Source organism: Neofelis nebulosa, chromosome 4 (genome assembly GCF_028018385.1).
Source record: "Neofelis nebulosa isolate mNeoNeb1 chromosome 4, mNeoNeb1.pri, whole genome shotgun sequence".
Lineage (NCBI taxonomy): Eukaryota > Metazoa > Chordata > Mammalia > Carnivora > Felidae > Neofelis > Neofelis nebulosa.
This window is the reverse complement of record NC_080785.1, coordinates 150498000-150513500: the sequence shown is the minus strand read 5'-3', so window position 1 is coordinate 150513500 and position 15501 is coordinate 150498000. Positions and strand designations below refer to the sequence as shown.

The 15501-nt window shown below is 37.8% G+C and overlaps 1 protein-coding gene across 12 annotated transcripts in view; it reads left to right on the top strand.

Moving 5' to 3' along the window:
- The window catches only part of DOCK3 (dedicator of cytokinesis 3), a 595409-nt gene that overhangs the window by 21059 nt on the left and 558849 nt on the right, over positions 1-15501 (top strand). The gene's annotated exons all lie outside the window — the stretch shown is intronic.

The following is a 15501-nucleotide window of genomic DNA, read 5'->3' as shown; positions in this document are numbered from 1 at the left end:
TGAGAGAAAGGAACTCATGCGATTGTAATGGTTGGAGATTGGTGGAAGCATTTGAAACAGATTTAATATGAAGATATAAGTGGATAGAAATTGTTGAAGAATAATTCATCCCCAAAAATGTAGAATTTGAAATGATTTTAGTTATGATTTGGGGGTGGAAGATAAAGATGGTACTGAGATTAACATGATACAAAGATTGGCAAGATAGTATCAGCTTTAGTTGTTATATTGAGCCTTTGGTATTAAGAGGGAAAGTTTCTTGGCAAGAGTAGAAGAGGAAGAAGTTTTTTTTTTTTTTTGAGGTAATGAAAAACATAGGTAGTAACATGAAATTAAAAGTATAAGTCTAACTGGCAAGTCAAGATACCTCATTGAATTTTTTTTTTAATTGATTCAGTATACATTTGTAGAAGATTTGGTACCTAGGCTCTGTGGAACAATGAAGGAAGAAGGCACAGGTCTATCTAAAAACCTTTAATCTGGAGGATTGTGAAAATTAGATTTGGGAAGTTATATTTTATGAAGGTAATAGTTGAAACAATGCCAGTAGACAGGAGTTTTTAGCTAAGAATTATATATTCATGGAATTTTGGGTCTGGAAGAGACCACAGTGATGTAGCTCAGTCTTTATGTTTTTGTGATGGAATCAGCAAAGTCAGAGATGTATAGTGACTTGCTCGTGGTCACCCACTTTGGCTGGCTATTTAGGTCTTGAATTCAGATCCTGATTCCCTTTACAGGGTTTTTCTCCTGTATCACTCAATCTTGGGAAAAACAAAAAAAAAACCCACATGAGAAGATAGGAATCAGCCTAGAAATATTTATCAGATGCCTGCAATGTGGCATCAAATATTCCTGCTCTTGAGGAATTTATTCAAAGGATTCTTTTAATTATAGTAGAAGTCCATCTCAAATTGAAGCAGAAGGGAGAATGTATTGGTTTATGGAACCAAAAAAGACATGAATGAATCTGGCCTCAGGATAGACTGGGATCAGGGCTTCAAGACATCAGAACCTCTCTGTCTCCCTCTTATATTTAGCATATGTCTATGTGTTAGATTCTTTTTTTGAGGTTATTAACTTTAAATTTACTCCTTTAATTATTAGGAAACATAGCTCCTGGAAGCTCTGGGGTTACATCTTTACAGTGCATGATGGAATAAGAAAGAGTTATTTCCTGTTGGAAAGACTTCAGGGAATGAATGTTATGGCCCAGTCTACTTCACATGCCAACCTTTGGTTGAAGGGGGTCTGACTGACAGTCCCAGTGAATGACATAGAGTGGGGAAACTTTTGTAAAGGGTGAGGATTAGGAATGCTGGGCACACAGAACAGGAAGAAGACTACCGGACACACATACACATCATGCACACACAAAACCATAGTAAATGTCAAATGTAAAAGTAGAATGTGCCACAGGAGTTCAGAGTCTGGGGACACCAGGAAATATTCCCAAGGGTGAAATAACTGAGTCTTGATGAGTGAATAGGATTTTTGTAAGCGAAGAGGAAGCATGAAGGGAGATTCAGCCAGTAGGAAACAGTGAGATAGGACCTAGAGACTTGTGCAGGGTGTTTTTGGAGAACTATGAATAGACCCAACTCCTGTGACATTGGAGAAGATTGGGAAGATGCGTTTGGTTGATAGTGTGAAGGGTCTTGAATGCCAAGTTAAGGAGTTTGACCCTTATTCTGTGGCAGTGGGGAGCCATTGAAACATTTTGATCAAGGGAAAAGATATTTTGGGAAGGTAATCGGAGGAGAAGAGTGATTTTAGATCAGAAAAACTAGATAAAAGAATAATGGAATTTATTTCCAGAGGAACTAAGCAATACTGTTCCTAACATAGAAAACCTATAATAATTGTGAACAAATCACTTAACTACTTCCTGTTTGCCTCGTCAGTAAAATAAATATATTCATCTTTCCTTACTTGAGATCAGAGTTTATATATAATTTTAGTAAGAAAATATTGTGTGGTAGTAGGCATTATTGCTTTATAAATGACTTTATTAACTTTGATACGTATGAGAGAGTGTTCTTCTCTATGGTATTTGGAGATTGTAAGTTGGAAATAGATTATTTGTTGAGGAAATGACAGTTATGTTTTATTAGTTCATAAAGTAAATGGAATTAATACCTTGGGCTTGATTTTCTTTTAGAATATTTCAATTAGTTAAATGACAGAAACAAGTCCTGAAATTAAACTTTAGTGTGATGTGTTAATATTCTTTTTTCATTTTAGTCTTACAATTTTTTTATTACTGAGAATTCTCAAAACTGCCTTTGTAACTGGGATTTTTGACACCTGTACCCTTTAAAACAGTACTAGAACTGCTGTGTACACCGTTTGTGCTCTGGGGGTCTCGAATTCTTGGAGACAATGCTCTTTCAAATCTTCTGTCTGCATCTCTCACTAGTAATTCATGGTCTCTGTGGCCAGGATGGGAGACAGACCCACTTGCTGTCCTTTTTTGTCTATCCTCCATGCCTCTACCCTTAGCTTCCCCCTTTCCCACTCTGAAGGCGTTTCTTTGAAATCTTTGTACTTCTCCTGACTCACCAGGCATTACATGCTCACCTTCCCACCTCATAATTGAAACTCATTTGGGACTCTGAATAGCTAGTTTATCTCTTACATTAAGGCATTTTCACCCCCTTTAAAATTTCTCTTTGCCCAAAGTGTGTTTGAAAAACATTTTAAAAAGGTAGCTTCTAACTTAAAGTGCTTTATCTAGAAGTGGAAAAAGATTATCCAGTATCTCTAATTTATAAGCAGCTGGTTTTTAAAGTTGAGGCTCAGAATTTTGTTCTGAGGACTAGTGTTTGTATTAAAAGGTTTGGCAATGATGTTTTTTTTAAATTTCACATAGAGGAAAGTAAGATTTACTATTCTGTGATATTTTTGTATTACTAGAATTATACTGAAAAGAGTACAACTTTAGAGACACTTGGAATGCTTATGTAGGTTCAGTATGCTTATACGTGGCATAAGCAAATACAATGTACTTAATTCAGAAGAATCCTTATGGATTTAAAAAAGTTATGGAAGTAATGCTTGTGAGAGCCTCCTTTTAACTCCTACCCCTACACCTTCCTCCCAGATGTATCCCTGTTTCCCCCCTCAGGTAACTGCTGTTGGTGTTTCAGACTCTTTCTATGTGTAGATAAAAATGTACAGATGTACATATTTTTTCACAGTAAGCACTGGAATAATAATTTTAAACACATAGCATTTAGTTTGTACTAGGCACTATTGTTAAGTACTTTACATTTATTAACTCTTTTTTTTATGTTTATTTATTTCTGAGACAGAGAGAGACAGAGCATGAACAGGGGAGGGTCAGAGAGAGGGAGACACAGAATCCGAAGCAGTCTCCAGGCTCCGAGCTGTCGGCACAGAGCCTGATGTGGGGCTCGAACTCACAGACTGGGAAATCATGACCTAAGCCGACATCGGGTGCTTAACCGACTGAGCCACCCAGGCGCCCCAACATTTATTAACTCTTTAAATCCTCACTGTAATTCCATGAAGTATATATTATTATTAGCCCTGTTTTTAAAGATGAGGAAACGGAGACACAGGAAGGCTAAGCACCTTGCTCAAGGTTATACAACTGGTAAGTGGTAGAGCTAAGATTCAAACCCAGGCATTCTGGTTTTGGAGTCTGCTTCTTAGTAGGAACATGCCTATGTCTCTGTGGCCACTAAGTCAGAACAAACCTACTTTTGTCCCAGATCATTGACTTAAGGAAACAAATCTTGGTTTTGTTTTTAAAACCTTTTAGGTAAAAGTTTATTATGTATCATTTGTGTTTTATAGCTGTCATCTTTCCTCTATTCTCATGGTGCTTTTTTGAGGGGGAAAAGGGGTAAATGTCAAATTCCATTTTGAGAATCTGTTTAATGTTATGGACCATCTCTCTTCAGGAACATCCACATATGCAAAAATAAAGGTTTACTAGACATGTCGGAGTATTTATGGACTTTAAGCTCATCTTTGGGCTAAGCTGAAGAACCTCTACTTTAAACATTTCATTTGTCTTTTCTCTCCATTGTATATACATTGCTTTTAGCCTGCCCTTTATGTTACTAATTTACTTCTTTATAGGGTTGTTTCTACTTCTTTTTGTTTCTTTCTACTTACTATTTTGCTATTTTTCTTCTTATTTTAGTATCATTATGTACTCATGGATTTTTATTTATTCCATATGATATAATTAGTAATTTTGACTGTAATTCTCAAATTGTTTTAATGATTTTTTAAATGTTTGTTTATTTTTGAGAGAGTGCAAGTGGGGAAGGGGGAGAGAAGGAGGATAGAGGATCCAAAAGCAGGTTTAGCCCTGGTAGCAGTGAGCCCAGTGTGGGGAGTTGAACTCACAAACTGCGAGATCATGGCCTGAGCCGAAGTTGGGCACTCAACTGACTGAACCACCCAGGTGCCCCAAATTGTTCTAGTGCTTTTATTTTTTTTAATTTTATTTTTTATTTTTTCTTATTTATTTATTTATTTATAATATGAAATTTATTGTCAAATTGGTTTCCATACAACACCTAGTGCTCATCCCAACAGGTGCCCTCCTCAGAACTCCTCACCCACCCTCCCCTCCCTCCCACCCCCATCAACCCTCAGTTTGTTCTCAGTTTTTATTTATTTATTTATTTATTTATTTATTTATTTATTTTTTTAATTTTTTTTTTTTCAACGTTTTTTATTTATTTTTGGGACAGAGAGAGACAGAGCATGAACGGGGGAGGGGCAGAGAGAGAGGGAGACACAGAATCGGAAACAGGCTCCAGGCTCCGAGCCATCGGCCCAGAGCCTGACGCGGGGCTCGAACTCACGGACCGTGAGATCGTGACCTGGCTGAAGTCGGACGCTTAACCGACTGCGCCACCCAGGCGCCCCTGTTCTCAGTTTTTAAGAGTCTCTTATGTTTTGGTTCCCTCCCTCTCTAACCTTTTTTTTTTTCCTTCCCCTCTCCCATGGTCTTCAGTTAAGTTTCTCAGGATCCACATAAGAGTGAAAACATATGGTATCTGTCTTTCTCTGTATGACTTATTTCACTTAGCATAACAATCTCCAGTTCCATCCACATTGCTACAAAAAGCCATATTTCATTCTTTCTCATTGCCAAGTAGTATTCCATTGTATATATAAACCACAACTTCTTTATAGAAATGGATTATTTTAAAAAACAATCTGTGACTATAACTTTTGGTAGGACTTCATCTGCCTCTAGAAGTGTATGTATCTGAGGTTGAGGATTTTGAGGTGAAGAGTTAAGATTTATGATTTACTTTTGTATTCTTTGGGAAACTTCTGAAATTTTAGAGAATAAATGTGTTGTTTTAGTGAAATTAAATTATAATATGGGTAACGGAAATAAGAAATGAGTTATAGAGCTTATTTTGCGTTTATACAGAAATTCACTTTCAGTTCATGAAAAACTTGTTGAGGGGCACCTGGGTGATTTATTTAGTTGGGTGTCCAGCTTTGGCTCAGGTCATGATCTTGTGGTTCGTGAATTTAAGCCCCATATCGAGCTCGCTGCTGTCAGCTCAGAGCTCACTTCAGACCCTCTGTTCCCCTCTCTCTGCCCCTCCCCTGCCTGCTGCACTCTCTCAAAAATAAATAAAACATTTAACAAAATTAAAAAAAAACTTGTTGAGAACTTATTTTGTGTTAGGATGAGTTCCTTTTCTTCAAGAATTCATGGTCACATTTAGCATGTTAAGTACAGTAATTCTGGTATGTCTTATATATTGTGGGTGATACAAGAAAAGTGTTACTATCTTTACTCTGATAAATAATATTCTTTTAATTTTTTAATTATTTTTTTACTTTTAGAGAAAGAAAGTGTGCATGCATGTGAGGGCAGAGGGGCAGAGGAAGAGGAGAGAGAGAATCTTAAGCAGGCTCCATGCCCAGGACAGGGCCCAATATTGGGCATGATCTCATGACTCTGAGATCATGACCTGAGCCGAAATCAAGAGTTGGACATTTAACTGACTGAGCCATCCAGGTACCCTGATAAATAATATTCTTTATTTCAATATGTATTTTGAGCTCCAGATACAGAAATTCCAGTATTTATTAGGTATCTACATTTGGGTATCTCACCAGCACATCAGCTACTTGTCTAGATGACTTATGATCCTCCACAGTCTCTTTCAGCCTGTTCTTGTTTTAGTACTTTTTTGCCTCAATAAATGATACCATTCATATGAAGCTAGAATTTTGCCAGTCCATATTCAGTTAGTCACCAAGTATTAAGGATTCTAAACATCTCTGGGGGTAAGGGTAGCAGGCCACCATTATCTTTTTGGATTGCTGGATCAGTGTTTTTGATTGGCCTACCTGCATTCAATTTTGGTATTCTTCTCTACTCCCTTTTCTACACTGTAGCTGCCTGAGTGATTTCACTAAAAACAAATCAGATCTTTTACTCATTTGCTTAAACCCTTTTTGTTGCTTCTCTTAGAGTAACATCCGGATTACTCAAAATGATTTAACAGCCCCTTGGACTTTTGGCTCCTGCTTACCTCTCTAGCTTCATTCTTTGTCACCAAGTCATTAATCTGCTATATCAAACTTTTAAGTTGCTTAAAATGTTGTGTGTTCTTTCTAGACTCTGGATCTTGGAGATTTGACCCTGGTTTATTTCTCTTAACTAGATAACTGCAAGTCTCACTCTCTCCAACTGTATTCAACCAATCTAACATTTGTTAGTTCTTAAGAAAGTTATGCTTTCTCCTGCTTCTTTGCTCTTTGTGCATGCTGTTCTAACACTTATTTTTTTTCCACCCATTTTTGTCTTATATTCATCCTTCAGTTTTCAGCTTAAGTTTCAAGGAGGCCTTCCTTGTCCCTAGACCAGGTTCAGTTCCTCTGCTCAATGCACACATTGTACTTTTTATGTACTTTAACATAGCTCTCAACACATTGTATAGGGATTGCTTGTTTTTTCTTCTCCACTAAAGTGTGAGCTCTGAAAGGGTGGCAGTGAGGTATTTATTTTTTTACTACTGTATCCTCTGCACCTGGCATCTTGCCAGACATATGGAAAATGCTTAGTGTATGTATTGAATGTTGACCAGTGAGTGACATAATTAACTTTGCTTGGGTAGGTTAGGGAATATTTCAAAGAGAAGGAAACGCATGGGTTGAGGCTGAAAAATGAATAGAACTTTTCAGGAGGTTGGAGAGAGAGTGATGAGAGAAAGGGCATTTTGGAGAACATCATTTACAAAGGAGTAAAGGTATAAAAAAGCATGAAGCATAAGGGACCTGATTGCTCATAGTTCCAACCAGGTCAGGTACAGATTTGAGGAATTGTTGAAAGATGAAGAGATCAAGTCATAGAAGGCCTGATACGCCATATTCATCTGTTGGTATTGGGAACCATTCATGTTAAGGAGGGAATTTTATCATCTGCTAAACTCTTACTGTGTCATGGGATTTTTCTTAAAATATATTATCTCATTTAATGCTTACAACAGTCTTCTTTCTGACAACTGAATTTCATCTGGGCTGACTGAAGGCTGCTATCTTATATATCCTGATATATTTGGTGTTTATAATTCTATCCTAAGCAGAATCATATTCTTGGAAGTCAGGTTTTATGTATTATGCTTCTCTGTATCCCACAGAAAATTTAGGTCAGTGTTGTTATAGTTTTATCTCTTCCTCCAGTTTTGGTATAGTCTTATCAGTGCTTCTTTTAAAATGCCTCTCAGTTGAGCACAGCATACCAGATGTAATGTGATCATTTATTTCACAGTAGACTAGAGCTTTTATTGTCTGTGTTCTGTGCCCTGAGAGCTTTGTTGATGAAATTGACAACGACATTGACATTTTTTCTGGGGTAGCCATTTTGTATTGTTTGTTTGTGTTAAGTCACCAAATCTAACCAAGCTTTTCACATGAAGTACTTTTTTTTTTTTTTTTTTTTTTTTTTTTAACGTAAGCTCTACATCCAACATGGTGCTTGAATTCCAGACCCCGAGATCAAGAGTTTCATGCTGTATCGACTGAGCCAGCCAGGCATCCTGAAGTACTTTTAAGAACTTTTGTATTTGTTTAAGTGATGTTTTGGAGCATAAATTAGGGATTTCCATCTTTCTTCCTTTTAGGGATTTCCATCTTTATTCCTATTAAACTTCATTCTGTTGGTTTTAGCCTTGAATTCTGACTTATTTGTTTGGATATCTATCTATCTATATCTACACACACACATGTTTATGTATTTATTTTGAGAGAGAGAGAAAAAGAGCAAGAGCAAGCAAGCATGCTCATGTCCACTAGCAGGGGGAGGGGCAGAGAGAGAGGGAAGAGAGAATCCCAAGCAGTCTCTGCCCTGTCAGCACAGAGCTGGATGTGGGGCTCGAACCCATGAACTGTGAGATCATGACCTGAGCCAACATCAAGAGTCAGATGCTCAACTGACTGAGCCACCTAAGCACCCCAGATATTTTTTAACTCATATATTTAAATAGCTAATAGATGGCTTAAAAATCTCAATATATAAAGGGCTATACAATATTGTGGTTTCCCACCCAGTCCTTCACTCTTTCCACAGTTGTTCTTTATGTATTCTCTCAGAGTTTCTATATGCATATACAGTATAACCAAATATTAATGTGTATTCTTATTTTGAAATATTTTTGTGCACATAAAATGCATGTTATACTTACTATACTTTGTGTTTAGCACTCTTCCCTCCTATCCCAACTTAGTGTTTCTTGGAGATATTTCCAAATAGTCCATAGAGAGCTTTCTTATTTTTAAAAATGTTTATTTATTTTGAAAGAGAGTGGGCAGGGAGCATCGAGAGAGAAGAAGAGAGTCCCAAGCAGGCTCTGCGTTGTCAGTGTGAAGCCTGCCACAGAACTTGATCTCAGGACTGTGAGATCATGACCTGAGCCAAGATCAAGAGTCAGATGCTTAACCCACTGATCCACCCAGGTACCCTGAGAGCGAGCTGGCTTGCTTCCTTCCTTCCTTCCTTCCTTCCTTCCCTCCTTCCTTTCCTTCCTTCCTTCCTTCCTTCCTTCCTTCCTTCCTTCCTTCCTTCCTTCCTTCCTTCTCTTTTAACTTTTTTTAATGTTTATTTAAGAAGAAATTTTTTAATGTTTATTTTATTTTTTTTTTTTTTAATTTTTTTTTCAACGTTTTTTATTTATTTTTGGGACAGAGAGAGACAGAGCATGAACGGGGGAGGGGCAGAGAGAGAGGGAGACACAGAATCGGAAACAGGCTCCAGGCTCCGAGCCATCGGCCCAGAGCCTGACGCGGGGCTCGAACTCACGGACCGCGAGATCGTGACCTGGCTGAAGTCGGACGCTTAACCGACTGCGCCACCCAGGCGCCCCTTAATGTTTATTTTTGAGAGAGAGAGAGAACGAGCATGTGCGCACGCACACATGAGTGGGGGAGGGGCAGAGAGGGAGGGAGACCCAGAATTCGAAGCAGGCTCCAGGCTCTAAGCTGTCAGCATAGAGCCCCACGTGGGGCCCGAACTCACGGACTGTGAGATCATGACCTGAGCCAAAGTCGGATGCTCAACTGACTGAGCCACCCAGGCGCCCCTAATGTTTATTTTTGAGAGAGAGAGAGAGAGAGAGAGAGAGAGAACGAGTGAGCACAGGTGAAGGGCAGAGAGAAAGAGGGAGATACAGAATCTGAAGCAGGCTTCAGGCTCTAAGCTGTCAGCAGCACAGAGCCTGACACAGGGCTCGAACCCATGAACCATGAGTTCATGACCTGAGCCAAAGTCAGACGTTTAACCAGCCAAGCCACCCAGGTGTCCCTCTTTTTTTTTTTTTTTTTTAAATGTATGGCATCTTTTTCTTTCTTTTTTTTTTTTTTTTTAATTTTATTTTTGAGAGAGAGAGAGAGTGCATGAATGTGCAAGTTGGGGAGGGGTAGAGAGAGAGGGAGAGAGAGAGGATCCCAAGCAGGTTCTGCACTATCTATGCAGAGCCTGATGTGGGGCTCAAACTCACGAAGTGTAAGATCATGACCTGAACAGAAATCAAGAGTCAACTGAGCTACTAGGGTGCCCCAAAAGCTTTTGTATTTTTAAAATGTGCAGGGTAGGATGTGCCATAATCCATTAATCAGTCCTTTATTAATGGATATTTGAACTATTTACATTTTTCACTAATCTGTGTTATAGGGATTGACCTTGAATGTGCTTGTCAACCTTCATTTACACTTGTGCAAGTGTATCTGTAGGATAAGATCATAAATGTTAGAGATGTTAAGTCTGTGGGTAAATGCATTTGCCTTTCAGTGGTGGTTAACATTTTTTTCTATATAGATCTTACATTATTTTCTAAGTTTGTTCCTATTTATCCTTTTGTTTGCTGTTGTAAATGAGATCTTTTCTATTGTATTTCTATTGATTGTATGTGTTTATTTATATTTGTGTATGTATACACATATGGACACAATGTTACTCTTATTTTCATTTTATTGTTTTAGTTTATTTTGTTGGTTTTCTGAGTATGTAAAATCACTTACAGAATAGATTTTCTTGTTTTCCCACACCAAATTTTATTTTATTTTTTATTTATTTTTTTAAATTTGGGAGAGAGAGAGAGAGAGAGAGAGAGAGAGGGAGGGAGGGAGGGAGGGAGGAAGGAACAGAGAGAGAGGGAGAGAAAGAATCCCAGGCAGGCTCCACGCTTTTCACGCAGAGTGCAACGTATTTTATCCATATTTCTGCTTTATTAAATTTATTTAATGTTTATTGTCAGTTCTTTTTGTGAAGTTTTCTCAGAATTTCATCCTCTGATACTTTCCTCAGCAAAGAATCATGGACAAGAATTTTTGGTTGTTTAGAACACATTTGTAACTTTTATACTTTAACTTTGTACTTTAAGGACACCTTGGTGGCATAGAACATACTTTGCCTACACTTTATTTCCTTTAGTTTTTCTTTCTTTCTCTTTCTTTCTTTCTCTCTCTCTCTCTCTCTCTGTCTCATTTTCTTTCTCTCTTTTTCTTTCTTTTCTTTCTTTCTTTCTTTCTTTCTTTCTTTCTTTCTTTCTTTCTTTCTTTCTTTCTTTCTTTCTTTCTTTTTTCTGTGTAGTGGTGATTTTATTGGTATAGAATACATTTCCAAGGATGGAATGTCAGGTTCAAAGACTCTATGTATTTTTAATTTAATAGATGTTGTTACATGACTCTTCAAAAAGGCCATAACAATTTACATTTCTAGCACAATGTATAGAAGTGCTCATTTCTTGCATCCCAGCCAGCAATAAATATTATTTGTCCTTTGAATTTTTTTTTCTTGTTTAAAAACTGGGAAGTGATTTCTCACTGCTATTTCATTTTGCATTTTCCTAATTAATTTGCATTTGGATTTGATCTTGTTTTTGTTGGATACTTGCATTTGTATTCTATGTGCATGCATGTATGGATGCTTTTTCTCCCCCTTTTTCTTTTGGGTCTTTTGTTCCACTCTTGCCAATATTTAAGAGCTCTAGATACATTAGAATATTATTTCTTTGTCTTTCATTAGCATTACAATTGTTTTTTAAACTGTCATTTCTCTATTAACTTTGTTTATGCCATTTGTTACAGCTATTCATATATAGTCAATACGATTTCTCACTGTCTCCAGAATATATGTGTAACCGCCTAAATTTATTTTTTTCCACACTTTTATTATTTATTTATTTATTTATTTATTATTTTTTTTTTTTAATTTTTTTTTAACGTTTATTTATTTTTGAGACAGAGAGAGACAGAGCATGAACAGGGGAGGGGCAGAGAGAGAGGGAGACACAGAATCTGAAACAGGCTCCAGGCTCTGAGCTGTCAGCACAGAGCCCGACGCGGGGCTCGAACTCACGGACCGCGAGATCATGACCTGAGCCGAAGTCGGACGCTTAACTGACCAAGCCACCCAGGCGCCCCAATTATTTATTTATTTTTAAATTTACATCCAAGTTAGCATATAGTGCAACAATGATTTCAGGAGTAGATTCCTTAATTTCCCTTACCCACTTAGCCCATCTCCCTTCCCACAACCCCTCCAGTAACCCTCTGTTTGTTCTCCGTATTTAAAAGTCTCTTATGTTTTGTCCCCCTCCCTGTTTTTATATTATTTTTGCTTGCCTTCCCTTATGTTCATCTGTTTTGTATCTTAAAGTCCTCATATGAGTGAAGTCATATGATATTTGTCTTTCTCTGACTAATTTTGCTTAGCATAATAGCCTCTAGTTCCATCCATGTAGGTGCAAATGGCAAGATTTCATTCTTTTTGATTGCCGAGTAGTACTTTGGCTATTGTTGATAGTGCTGCTATAAACATTGGGGTGCATGTGCCCCTTCGAAACAGCATACCTATATCTCTTAGATAAATACCTAGTAGTGCAATTGCTGGGTTGTAGGGTAGTTCTATTTTTAATATTTTGAGGAACCTCCATACTGTATTCCAGAGTGGCTGCATCAGTTTGCATTCCCACCAGCAGTGCCAAAGAGATCCTCTTTCTCCACATCCTCGCCAACATCTATTGTTGCCTGAGTTGTTAATGTTAGCCATTCTGACAGGTGTGAGGTGGTATCTTGTTGTTTTTTTTAATATGAAGTTTATTGTCAAATTGGTTTCTATACAACACCCAGTGCTCATCCCAACAGGTGCCCTCCTCAGTACCCATCACTCACCCCCCACTTCCTCCCACCCCCCATCAACCCTCAGATCGTTCTCAGTTTTTAAGAGTCTCTTATGGTTTGGCTCCCTCCCTCTTTAACTTTTTTTTTCCTTCCCCTCCCCCATGGTCTTCTGTTAAGTTTCTCAGGATCCACATAAGATGTTTATAGCAGCACTTTGAACAATAGCCAAATTATGGAAAGAGCCTAAATGTCCATCAACTGATGAATGGATAAAGAAATTGTGGCTTATATACACAATGGAATACTGTGTGGCAATGAGAAAGAATGAAATCTGGCCATTTGTAGCAACGTGGATGGAACTGGAGAGTGTTACGCTAAGTGAAATAAGTCATACAGAGAAAGACAGATACCATATGTTTTCATTGTGGTTTTGATTTGTATTTCCCTGATGATGAGTGATGTTGAGCATTTTTTCATGTGTTGATTAGCCATCTGGATGTCTTCTTTGGAGAAATGTCTATTCATGTCTTCTGCCGGTTTCTTCACTGGATTATTTTGTTTTTCGGGTGTGGAGTTTGGTGAGTCCTTTATAGATTTTGGATACTAGCCCTTTGTCCGATATGTCATTTGCAAATATCTTTTCCCATTTTGTCGGTTGCCTTTTCATTTTGTTGATTGTTTCCTTTGAAGTGCAGCAGCTTTTTATCTTGATGAGGTCCCAATAGTTCATTTTTGCTTTTAATTCCCTTGCCTTTGGAGATGTGTCAAGTAAGAAATTGCTGTGGCTGAGGTCAGAGAGGTTTTTTCTTGCTTTCTCCTCTAGTGTTTTAATGGTTTCCTGTTTCAGAGTCAGGTTCTTTATCCATTTTGAGTTTATTTTTGTGAATGGTGTAAGAAAGTGGTCTAGTTTCATTCTTCTGAATGTTGTTTTCCAGTTCTCCCAGCATCATTTGTTAAAGAGACTGTTTTTTTCTTTTTAAAGTTTTTGAAGTCCAGTAAAATTTCTAAGCTACATCTTACTCTGAGCATTCTGTAGTACTGTTTCTTGGCACAAAGTGTGTGTTTCAATATTTATCTTAAAAATCTTTATTGGGGCACCTGGGTGGCTCAGTCGGTTAAGCATCTGACTCTTGATTTTGGCTCAGGTCATGATCTCACAGTTCGTGCGTTCTAGCCCCACTGTCTGTGCTGACAGTGCAGAGCCTGCCTGAGATTCTCTCCCTCTTTCCCTCTCTGCCCCTCCTCTGCTCTCTCTCTCTCTCCAATCAATCTTTTTCACACCCCCCCCACAGGAAAACTTTCCCAAATTATATCTTTATAATTATATTCCTAAATTACATCTTTGTTTTGTGTTTGTTTAGTTATTTCAGTTAGGCATATATTGGATTCCTTTTGCTGTTTCTCTAGCTGTACTTTTCCCTTTAATTCTATTTCATATTTGTGGGTTGATGTTTTTAATCAGTTTTAGAAAGATGTCAAGCGTTACCTTTTGAATATTATTTACTATTTTCCCCTCTCTTTTAATGGATACTAGTTGTCAGTTTCTTAGGCCTTTTGAATAAGTTACACATGTCTATTATATACTTCTTGTTTCTTCCCCATTCTTTTCCTCTCTGTTTCAGTTTAGGTATTTTCTGTTGATCTCTCTTCAGTTTAATTCTGTGTTCCGGTGTGTTCAGTCTTTTTTTTTGTTAAGGTTTAATTTTATTTTTGAGAGAGAGAGAAAGAGAGAGCATGACCAAGCTAGCTGGGGAGGGGCAGAGAGAGAGGGAGACACAGAATCTGAATCAGGCTCCAGGCTCTGAGCTGTCAGCACAGAGCCCAGTGTGGGGCTTGAACTCACAAACCATGAGACCATGACCTGAGCCGAAGTCAGATGCTTAAGCGGCTGAGCCACCCAGGCACCCGCTGTGTTCAATCTTCTTATAAACTCCTGTTGAGTGATTTATTTCAGTTATAGAATTTTTCACTGTTAAGAAATCATATTTGATTAGTTTTTATAGATTCTAGTCCTCATTGAATATCTGAAACATTTATTTTATATATTTTTTTCTGAATTTTATTTTTATTTATTTAAAAAATTTTTAATGTTTATTTTTGATAGACACAGAGCACGAATGGGGGAGGGGCAGAGAGGGGGAGACACAGAATCATAAGCAGGCTCTAGGCTCTGAGCTGTCAGGCCATGAGATCATGGCCTGAGTAGAAGTCAGTCGCTTAACTGACTGAGCCACCCAGGCACCCCTGAATTTTCTTTAAAAAAAAAAAGTTTATTTTTGAGAAAGTGCGAGAATGCACAAGCAGGAGAGGGGCAGTGAAAGAGGGGGACAGAAGATCTGAAGCGAGTTCTGTGCTGACAGCAGAGAGCCTGATGTGGCGCTTGAACTCACGAACCATGAGATCGTGACCTGAGCCAAAGTCAGATACTTACCCCACTGAGCCACCCAGGGGCCCCTCTTAATTTTCTTTAACCTACTAATCATAGTTTTTAAAAAAATCCTATTTGGTTAGTCCAATATTTGGATCATCTGTGAATCTTCTATTATCTAGTTTTTCCTCTTGATTATTGGTTATATTTTTTGTCCCACTGCATGTCTAGTAAGTTTTTATTGTATGATGGACATTGCATATAAAAGAATAGTACAGACTCCAGATATAATCTTCTACTGGAGAGTGTTTCTGTCAGTCCAGTCAGGGATTTCAGTAGTTAGATCTGTGTTGCAGTTTTAGTAAGAGTTGGGTCTAGCTCCCCCTTATTATGGTAAAACCTTCCTGAGCTTTTTTATTTGAGAGACTGGTAGATCATGGTCTTTGTGAGTCCTAAAATGCTGTAGAAGTTTAATTTATGTCATTGAGAGGTTTTTGTCT